General features: G+C 36.0%; 1 protein-coding gene across 1 annotated transcript in view; it reads right to left on the bottom strand.

The window, feature by feature from the left end:
• Positions 1-10,491, bottom strand: part of HDAC9 (histone deacetylase 9) — a 322,976-nt gene that overhangs the window by 157,426 nt on the left and 155,059 nt on the right. The window lies entirely within an intron of this gene.

Genomic DNA, 10,491 nt, shown 5'->3' with positions numbered 1-10,491 from the left:
TTTTATTCACGATTTAAAAAGAAAATAAATGACTGCATTACATAAGGCCTTGATAGTGTGAGGAATCACATAGTTGAAGGTTGTTTTCTCGGATTTGACACACATTTAACATTTTTCCCCATACATGGCTCAACCAGTCCCTATTCACTTCAATGTGTTAGTGTTCTGAAGCTGCATATGACTATTTCCTTTGCTTTAGGTGCAGTATATCCTGCTAGAATGTATTTGTATTGAAGACAAAACAGCTTAAACACAGCATTTTGCAGCAAGGATCATCTGCATGAACCCTTGCATGGTTCCCAACCAATTCACTATTGCAGCTTAGCCTGCATGTAAATGCAAAGCAAAAATAAAATTGGTGGCATGAAAAAAAAAATATATATATATATATATATATATTTATTTATTATGGGCAGTGTGGTGGCCTTTGCAGCACTGGGTCAAATCTTGGCCAGAACACTATCTGCAGGTTCTACCCATGTTTGTGTGTGTTTCCTCCAAGTACTTTGGTTTCCTCCCAAAAACATGCGTTTAGGTTCATTGGCTTCCCCCCAACATTCACCTTAGACTGTATTAATGACTATGGTAGGGACATCACATTGTGAGCCCCTTAGAAGGACAGCTAGGGACATGACTATGGACTTCATACAGCGCTACATAATATATGTTGGCTCTATAGAAATACTGTGTAATAATTACAGAATTATGATTATATAAAATGAATACAGTAAAGTACAGTAAATTGGTTTACCAAAAGTAAAGCAATGTCATAAACATGATATTTTAGAGGTTTCAGACTTAGGGTGTGGAGACCTTTACAGAGATTGTTAAAACTTTACTGACAGATCTGTTTTGAAAACTAAAAATTAATTCTTTCTATGTAACTTTATTTTTCAAGCAATATTCCATATGTATTACTTCTGCAAACAAATCCAGTGATGGGAAAACAAGTAAATAACTAATGCATTGCTCTAAATATTTGCATCCTTGGAGAACAATGCATTGTATATATATGACAAGAAACTAACCTAAAGGTCAATAGTGCAAAATATATTAACTACCTATATATGTCTTAATGTTTTGGGTGGGATAAAAGGAGGTCATCTCACTTTCTTATACAATCCAGTTCTGATAAAGAAAAGGCACCTATGTAACCAGGCAATATATGTGAACTCAGATCTTCATAAATCATCGCTCCTGGGAACAGTGTACGTTCATGACACATAGTTCCATCATCGATTTCTAAGTGACCTAATAAAGGCTGTGTTTTTTCCATGCACCATTACCAATGATTCATGACGATCCATGTACTAGCAGCAGGGGGTCAGATAGATTGTAACCAAGCCCAAATCCCTTGGGGGAGGTAAGCTCCCTTATTAGCCATTTCACTCCAGCCAATGAAAAATCATAGGCATGAGATGACCACTGTACCATCAGGATGATTTAATCCACAGTGGAGTTGTTTTACCATTTAGGCTGTTCACTCAGCAATGTGAATTATTACTTTTCAAGGATTGAATTTTCTTTGCCATGTAAATTTTCAATTTATTTACTAAGCTAGGTGAAAATTCCTTTGCAAGATAATAATTTGTATTGCTAAGTGACTACCCTCAAATCCTTTAGAAAATCAACTGAATTGACTGCTAGTCTAGGATGTGATCTTTGTGGGCAAATGCTTGCCAATCAATTTTTGGGAAGTTTTAAAATATTTCTAAAGTCAAAACTGAAAGATAGTGGGTAAAACTGATGTTAGCTTGTTACTTTCACTTCCTGTCTTAAAGACTCAACAGGAAGTAAGAGTGTCTTTCCAATGTAAGGGATATCCCCTGTGACACAGTTGTTGTGGGAATAAGTGGCCCTATGGGTAGATTTCCCAACATGTCAGCAGGAGAACCATACCTCAATGGCTTACCAGACCATTCAGCAAACTCTCATGATTGCAAGTCCATACCTCCGCGCCTCTTCCGGGCACATAATGTTTGAAGTTGAGCATTTTGGAAAGGTTGACTTTGTGGTATTAACCGCACATCTGACCCTTAGAATGGGGTCCTATCCAAGCAATACATTATATATATATCAAGTCAAGTAGTCATTCAAACCACATGGCTGTTGGTCCAAATGCCATTGTATAATCAGACCACAACATGTTTGCCCATATTTATGCCTATGACCAAAATAAAAATTGCCTGGTGTGTACCCTTTGACTATAAAATCCCAAGTATTGTATAAAAATATAACAAAAATATTTTGAAAGAAATAAAATAAAATTCAAATCAAAGCCAATTCATTGTCCGCAGTGTCCTATGCATATGCAGGGGTAACCCATGGCCTCTACTAAACTATGAGAAAACAAATAAATATCCTTTACTCAAAAACAGTTCAGTGTCCCTAGCATACTTCCAACCATCAGTAGTCCAATGGGTGGCAGAATCACATTGAAGACTAATCCAAACTCCTGATTCTAAAAAGCAGTGCTTCAACCCATACATGTTTATCACCGTCTCCAGCTCACCCAGGTAATTGGGCTTTTTGGACTCCCCACATGCAAATGATCCTTTCATTATAAAAAATCATTATGAACATGATTTCAATCCAGCAATTTTCTCTTTTTGTATATTGGAACACCTTTATGTCTTTCCTCTGGCTTTATACTCATTCATATCCCCAGCAGATCCAGCTGTTCTAAACATCACAAGGAGGAAGAATTGCCATAATGTAAAACTGCCTTTTATTGAAAATATTCACATAAACGCTCTCACATTGATCGGTGCTGCACAGCACTTATCAGCCAGGCCTATCTCTGTGTGGGCTCCCCTAGCTTTAAATATATATTCACCTGAAATATATATACATTTTCCATCCATCTCAAACAAAATTATGTACAGAGCATTCAATACACTAAAAAATAACGACTTCAACAAAAGACCAACAAGAAGTCAAATAAAATTGTAATAGTACATCATTCTGCAAGGCATCTATCCAAGATAACAGTTGGGTGTTCATTTCAGAGTGTGGCTTTCACTGGAAATCATATTGTTATATCTAGATTAAACCTGCAGCATAGAAGTCCCCAAACAACACAACCCTGTCAACAAGTCAGATTGCAAATTACAGGCTGTAGAACGCTTTACATAAAAACATGTATGCGCTGTGCGTCTCCCCCACACAAATTGCATGCTAAGTACGTGACAAAAAACGCATGTCATCATCTTGTCTCCTCACTCAAAGGTGGCCAGTGCTAGGAAGGTATCAGATAGTCATGAAGCTAGCGAAAGCAAAAAGCACAGGGACAGCCTTGTGTGAATACAAAAACGTAACCGATAATTCTTTACTGAATCTTTCTAGGAAAATATATGACACAAAAATGACTCATGCTTCCATGTGCTGAATGCAGAGATCTTGGCTTCTCTGGTTTAGAGATAAACTCAAATTAAGAAACAAATATTTGTATTCAGTTATTATTGTCACTGTTTAGCTGTCCTGTTTTTTTTACATCTAGTGACATGACGACGGACAGCGTTGTAAAGCGCTGCACTATATAAATACTGTGTAATAATATTAATAATAATAATAATAATATGTATTACTTACAATTGTGCCACTCCTACAATACAGCTGCATAAGGCTATATTCATTTTGGTTGATTGGTATTGTTCATTTGGTATATTCATTCAGGTTGCAATGTGGATAGCACTTTTTAACGCCCCTGAATCTCTTCCTCAGGCGTAGCATCTCAGCTGTTACAGCCCATAGAAAACAAATAAGGGCACTGAGCAGTTCAATATCACCCACTTTAAAAAATGCCCATAGAAACCATCACAGAAGGGCAAGTGCCAGCCAGCAGGAGCCATCCAGAAATGGGAAACCCGTTCAGTAAATCAGTTATCACTCTTTAAGTCTAAGCTCCGTAACAATATTTCAGTTTACGATGGTGGTTAAATTTATCCTAATACAAATTGTGTATCAGCCAAGTGGCTGGTATATCAAATCCTGGTAGGATTAGGTAGCATAATGGAGATGGGCTAATTTACAGAACTGTATCCGACCAAGACCTGGCTGAAAATTCCATGAATGGATCTAAAGGAACAAACAAATGGCCCTGCAAGACTCAAGTGAATGTGTCGGCTTAGAGCCTAACTCCAGGCAGGTGGAAAAATACAAATTATCGATTCTCTGTATTGACTAATACATCAATACATATATTATTTTTATTACAAGCAGTGAAAGTGTTTGAAAGGCCAAACAGCTCGCTATAACTAAGGCCTGATGTTTTTGTTTGCTTTTTTCAGAAAGGGGTGTATTTTTCCTAAAATAAAAATAGGTTTTGTGTTATATGGCCCCTTTAGCTATGAGATGTTATTTAATCATTATCGTTTCTAGAGATTTCTAGCAAATAATGTTTCTTGACACGAGACCATAAATCTTAGTACAAATTCAGTTTAAATATGGATTTTTATTAGCCACAGGCAGAGAGAGAGAATCTGTCTCGGTGTGTTTACAGACAAAAGGATAGAATCTATCTGCACAGGCATGTCCTGAAATTCAATGGCTTTAATGGATTTTCACAAGAACATTTTTTTATGTAAAATAATCAATAGCTTTTATTTATAATACAGGCTATAACGTCACTCCAGAAGTGGCACAAATGGGCTTGGAATATATAGACAATACAATATCCAATGAAACATGATGTACATTAAACATAAGAGGAACATCAAGTCCAATCATCAGGTTCATAAACCAATGGAGAGTTTTATGCCTGTGAAACATTTGAACATTAAAGTGCATACTTTCAGATACTCTTAGGGCCTTTTTTCAGTTAACAAATGTTTAAATTACCCACATGTACAAAATGTTTACAAAAAGTTTACTGATCTTATTTAAGGACCATTATCAGAAATCAGAGTATGGATGATAGCAAATGCCTGTAGGATAGGCTTTCCTTTAACCATTTAGGAATACAACAGGTCAATCCAAAGGATGAGGTTCAGGCAGATGTTCAAAACCATAAATGAGTAAGTCATGTTTTATTTAAAAGAAATAATAAATGTATTTTAAATGCAACAAGGATCAACTATGCAGCAACACCTTAAAAAAGAACATGCTGACAGCAACGAGAAGACCTTATCAGTCTACTGCTGCTCCTCTACTCAGTACTGGTATTGCATATTGCAAAGGAATGACATCAACCAGCAGGAACCCAGGTATCTGACTCGCCTAAAGTGTTGGATACCAATGATGCCTGGTGCCACTGATGTAGGATTTAAAACATTATCCAAATAATAGCAAATTAATTTAAGAAATCCATTCAAAGCTTGATGGATCACCAGGTTCTCTCATGAAAGTCTATTTTCTCCAGTCTTGGAAAGCCTTAATAAATTAGACTCAGAGTGCATAAATAGTATGTATTTATGTGCTGGTGTGTTAAAGGAATGTGTGTATGTGTTGGGGGGGTTGTGGGCCCAATAGGTGGAGTCCCATTTGGAAAGCTTGATCTCTTCTTAGTCTCTGTAACCTGGATATTTTTGACCTGCGCTTCCTAAAGCTAGGTCAATACGAGGATTCAAATCTTCATGGAGGAAACTTTCTTTTTCTGCCAAGGTGTCCAAATTCACAGTAAGGAAAGCTTACCCAAAACAGGCATTTTTGATAAACTAAACAGCAGAAGGACATTACTGTTCTTTATGTGTCAGCCCTGGAAGTTACTATCCTGTTGTATCATCATATATGAATGAATAAGGAGGTGTAAGTCATCTTTGGTTTAAGGAGTAGCCAATCAGTGTTTGTTGACCAAAAGCGTTGGTTTCTATTTTAAAGACATAAAAGGGGTTGTATTTTTGGGCTGTTGGGTTTTTTATTCTGTAGTGTTGTATAGTGCTGTCCAAATGTAATCTAGTGATGGATTTAAAAGTTATATAATTGTGCATAACTTTACAATGTATACAGATCATGTGTAAAAACAAGAGGTAAGGAACGTGAGCTATGTATGGGGGTCTATAAGGCCAGAGTTTATGCCCTATCAAAGAGTGATATAGTAATTATTATTATTATTATTACACAGTATTTATATAGCGCCATCATATTACACAGTGCTGTACAAAGTCCATAGTCGTATCACTAACTGTCCCTCAAAGGAGCTCACAATCTAATAGTAATATATCATTGTTAGCTGTTTTACCTGTATAGCCACTAGGAATCGGTAACATGTTTGCCAGCAATTCCTCTAGTGTAATGGATGGTCTTAGTTGTATCTTTCAAAGGTATACTAGATAATATTACAAAGGCTAATCAGAAAGGTTCATGTTGCATAAAAACATTTTCAGAACAACTGCAATAAGATAGATTTGCAAATAATTTATTTTTTTTCTGTTCCTGTTCCTTTCACTAACTTTTATCTTTTTAAATTTCCATCCTCATTCTTGTGGTCATTCGCTAGTTTTATCTAACAGAAAATTAATCCTAAATAGCACATAATACAATTTCTAGGCAAGATTTTGTTTCTGGAAGATGTTGTTATACACAGGAAAATAAAAACTAAAAATAAAGTGGTCAATAATGCAAAGATACATAAAAGTATAAAAAAAAACATAATATAGGCAAAATAGAAAAATTAAATATGCAATTAGGAAAATGCAAGTATGGCAATAAGGTCTTCTGAATAAGTGCACACAATCACCCTGTATCCTACAATGGGGCCTCTACTCTGCAGGACATACAGACATACTTTCCACCAGAAACTCATCCTTAAGAAGAAGTTATGCAAAAGTACTTAACCATTATGTATGTAGGAAAGGATCCTACCTCCCGGGAATTTGTATTTGAAATATAAATATACATGTTCTCCTTCCAAAATAAGAATAGTAAATAGAGAAAAGGAACTGTCATCTATGTCAAGTCTAAAATATCACTAGAAGCTTTTGCTCATAAAGTGGTTTATGCATCGCCCACGCACTGCCATCCTGCTATTCTATTTCTGTTGCTTGTTTCTCTGACTACGCTGCAGTTGGCTGATGCACTCTACGCTTCATGTCTTGCAGTTTCAGTTTTTAACCGTGGCTGAGAATAGATTAGTGCTGCTGGTGTTTCTGTGTGTGTGTTCACTCTGCAATTATTAATGCATTGAAAATTAAACACTATAATTGCGTATGAGGTCACGGAAATTAATTTGAAATGTCTGCATTGACGAAATGTAGTGATGGCGTAGGACGATGTTGGGGGGTCTAAATTACGGCTCATAGAATCGCTTGTGTATGGTTCAGTGATTGCCATTTTCATGTCATTCAGACTTCTGCGCATTTTACCTCTGAACGTCTTCTTTTAATTACATTACGAATTATGTAATGTCTTTGCGAGGTAATTACAATGTCTGTCAATGCGCATTAATTAGTCATCTTTTTGGCTTCTACAGTAAATGCAGATTGTTTTACGTAAAACGTAACCTTCAGAATAACTATATTACTGAATTTAGGACAATGCTAGGCACAAAAATAAACATGTTAATAAAAATAGTTCTTTCATACATAGTCATTGGAGATGTCATTGATCAGTGGAATATATTTACATCAGACAAAGATTTGTTATACATGGCTGTTGATGGTGAATAATTTCTCTGTGATAGAATTGTAGCGGTATAACGGTATTGCAGTATATTGCACAATTAGAATTGACAGTTATCATACCATTCATACTTGCTTAATACTGGTATTTAGCGACAGGTTTGTTGTGGCAGGTAATCAATGTAATTAGCGGCTGCAAGCCCGTTGTTAAAGTAAACAGCAGTCAGAGTACCCATTGACTGGTGGTTGTCAGTTCCAGGACCCATTGCTATGTAGACAGCTGGCACCCAGCTCACAGTTTAAGTTCTGCAAACTCTATTGCTCAGTTTGACAAGCATTTCAGATGAAAAAAGAGCACGTGCAGGTGAGATTCTCTTTATAAGTTATTGCAGGACTATATATTAAAAAAAAAAAAAGAAGAAAAACTCACCTGTGCCTGCACATCTCCTTACCTCTTTAATTGCTAATTAATTCTCCAACTGCTACCAGCCACATACACATACGCAGGTATGGGAGAAAATCATGATCCACCAAACAACAAAATGAAATAAGCAGTCTGGGATAGTAAGTGTGCACTAGTTTTTGCTGTAATAAACTGAAACCCTGATATTTTCCAAGAAAGCTATCATATAGTGAAAATATCTAGCAAGAGTTCCATACATACCCTAAAACGCTGAAAAAAAAAGAAACACATAAACAAAAAACATCTGCTACCAGCCACTGCTGACTTCTAAAAATACTGTTTGGCTCTCATGCCGATCCAGTATATTCAATGTTTTCTAAATCCTTGACTTAGAACACTGTCACTGACTCCATAGGTATCGAGGACAGCCATGTAATTAGCATTTTCATAAGGACTTCACCAACGGTGAACCCCAACATTTCTAACCCTACTTTTAGCATTGCCCCTTGTATACCTAAAGCTCCCCTTTAAACCTTTTTTTTTTGTTTTCTTGTTTTAATTGCTTATAATCAGGGTAAGTGGAAAAACATGACCGGAAAATAATATATACATTGTCAATGACTATATATAAAACATTGTCAGTAGGTATGGGCATGGTCAATTTATCAATAATATTGTTACCTTAGGTACAAAAAAAAATCATAAAATGCCATATTCTCCTTTACAACATAATATAGCTTGTAAAAAATGTAAGGGACTTAGGGATGTTGGGATGACCTGGATGGAAAAAGCAAGTAAGAACTAGAGAGGGTGGAAGAAATTGGGTTTGGTTTGACTAGAAGTTAGGGGGTCTGTCTTGGGCTCTAGAAGGATTAGAATTCATTGGAGAACCTTTTTGGTTCCCCTTTGGGGCTCATGATGGGACATAAAGTCATCAGTGTCACTGCAAGCATCTAAAGGTTCCATTGATTTAATAAAGAGTTATCGGTCATGGTTTTAGGATGGGAAAGTAAAAATGTAAGCAGTACACTTTATTGAAAGTATTTGTTTAAAAAAAAATATTAAAAAGGTAAATTATAACAAATCGTGGATATTACTATCTGTTTTCCATTACATTTCACAGTACTACTGCTTACCATAGCCTGCCAAATCATAAAATGTAGAGCGATTTATGTAGCTCACAGTGTACAACAAACATGGAATGCCAAGGATTGCGATTAAACTACAAGAGAAAACCTGATCTGAATGATCTGTTCTCTGAACCTAGAGAAGGAAAGCATGGTGCTGAAGTTACATTTTTTGCCATAGCTGCCTTCCTAATATCTAATGACCACACCATGTACATTAGGCAATGAACAGACCTTAGTTTAAAAGGACCCAAATTTAAAAATAGGCAACATCCGGCATCTTGTAGCCAATACAGATTTAGGTTGCATCTTTTGTTAATCCAGTACTTTTAACTTTTTATTCATTCAATCACAGTAAGGCTTGGTCTACATGGATGTTTTCCCCAGCGTTTAAAAGCCCATGTTTGAAATTACCATGCATTCCACGCATTCTACACCAAGGCATTTCTTTGAGGCACTTTTTGAGCATCATAGATGATGCTCCTTGCAACATTTTAAAAATGCAGGTAAACGTGTTCATTGTATTCAATGGGGTGTTTTCCCATGATTTTTTGGCATTTTCCCGTGTTTATAAGTGCTTGAAACATAAACGCGGTAAACACGTGGGACAACGTGGCATAGACGTTTTCTAGCGCTTTCCAGCGATTTAAAGGCAAGCTTTAAAGCTCTTGTAAAAGTGCATTTAAAAGCAGGGGAAACGTTTACAGACATTTTTAAAACCGCCCATGTAGACCTAGCCTACCTTCAAGCAAGAACTACTGTATCCCATCAAGGGTCATCTGTTATGTGCTGGCCATCTTCAGTTAGAAAACATTCAAACAACTTGTACAGATTTCAGTTTTGCTAACATTCAACAGTGTTACTATATTCTGCCTAAAGAAAGTTAATTTTGTATGGTTTTTTTAATCAACTTTAAGCTGTGGGCAGAACTCGGGGGAAGTGATGTTCAGGTTTCAGGAGCAACCAGATGAGGACTGTCGATGACAAAAGTCTAAATGTACTGCAGACCGGTACTGTCATGCTTCATCTTGGGACCTGTCACTAAAAGGATATGCAAAAGTGGGCAAAGTTTTTTTTTTTTTAATGTAATGCAGATTTTGAATATCAGTCTCTTCATTTCTATAAAAGCAGATTCTGCAAAACATGTTCAATGGTTAATTAAATTTAAATGTACACTATAAACATATTCCGATCACTGTATTTCTGCTTTTAGATTATATTAAATTATGCATTTAAATTTATTTTTTAAAGAATGAAAAATGTGGTATAAAATGTGTTGGAGGTAGTGTAAATGTCCAAAATGTGGATTTGGATGACCTTTTTGCTGATTTCCAGTTGTTTATAAATGTTTATTTTGATACAAGCCCAATCAAAGCACTATTAATGACCATTTTTTATATTAGAA

Source organism: Pyxicephalus adspersus, chromosome 5 (genome assembly GCF_032062135.1).
Source record: "Pyxicephalus adspersus chromosome 5, UCB_Pads_2.0, whole genome shotgun sequence".
Taxonomy (NCBI): domain Eukaryota; kingdom Metazoa; phylum Chordata; class Amphibia; order Anura; family Pyxicephalidae; genus Pyxicephalus; species Pyxicephalus adspersus.
The sequence above is the reverse complement of the archived record's forward strand: the minus strand, read 5'-3'. Positions and strand labels throughout refer to the sequence as shown.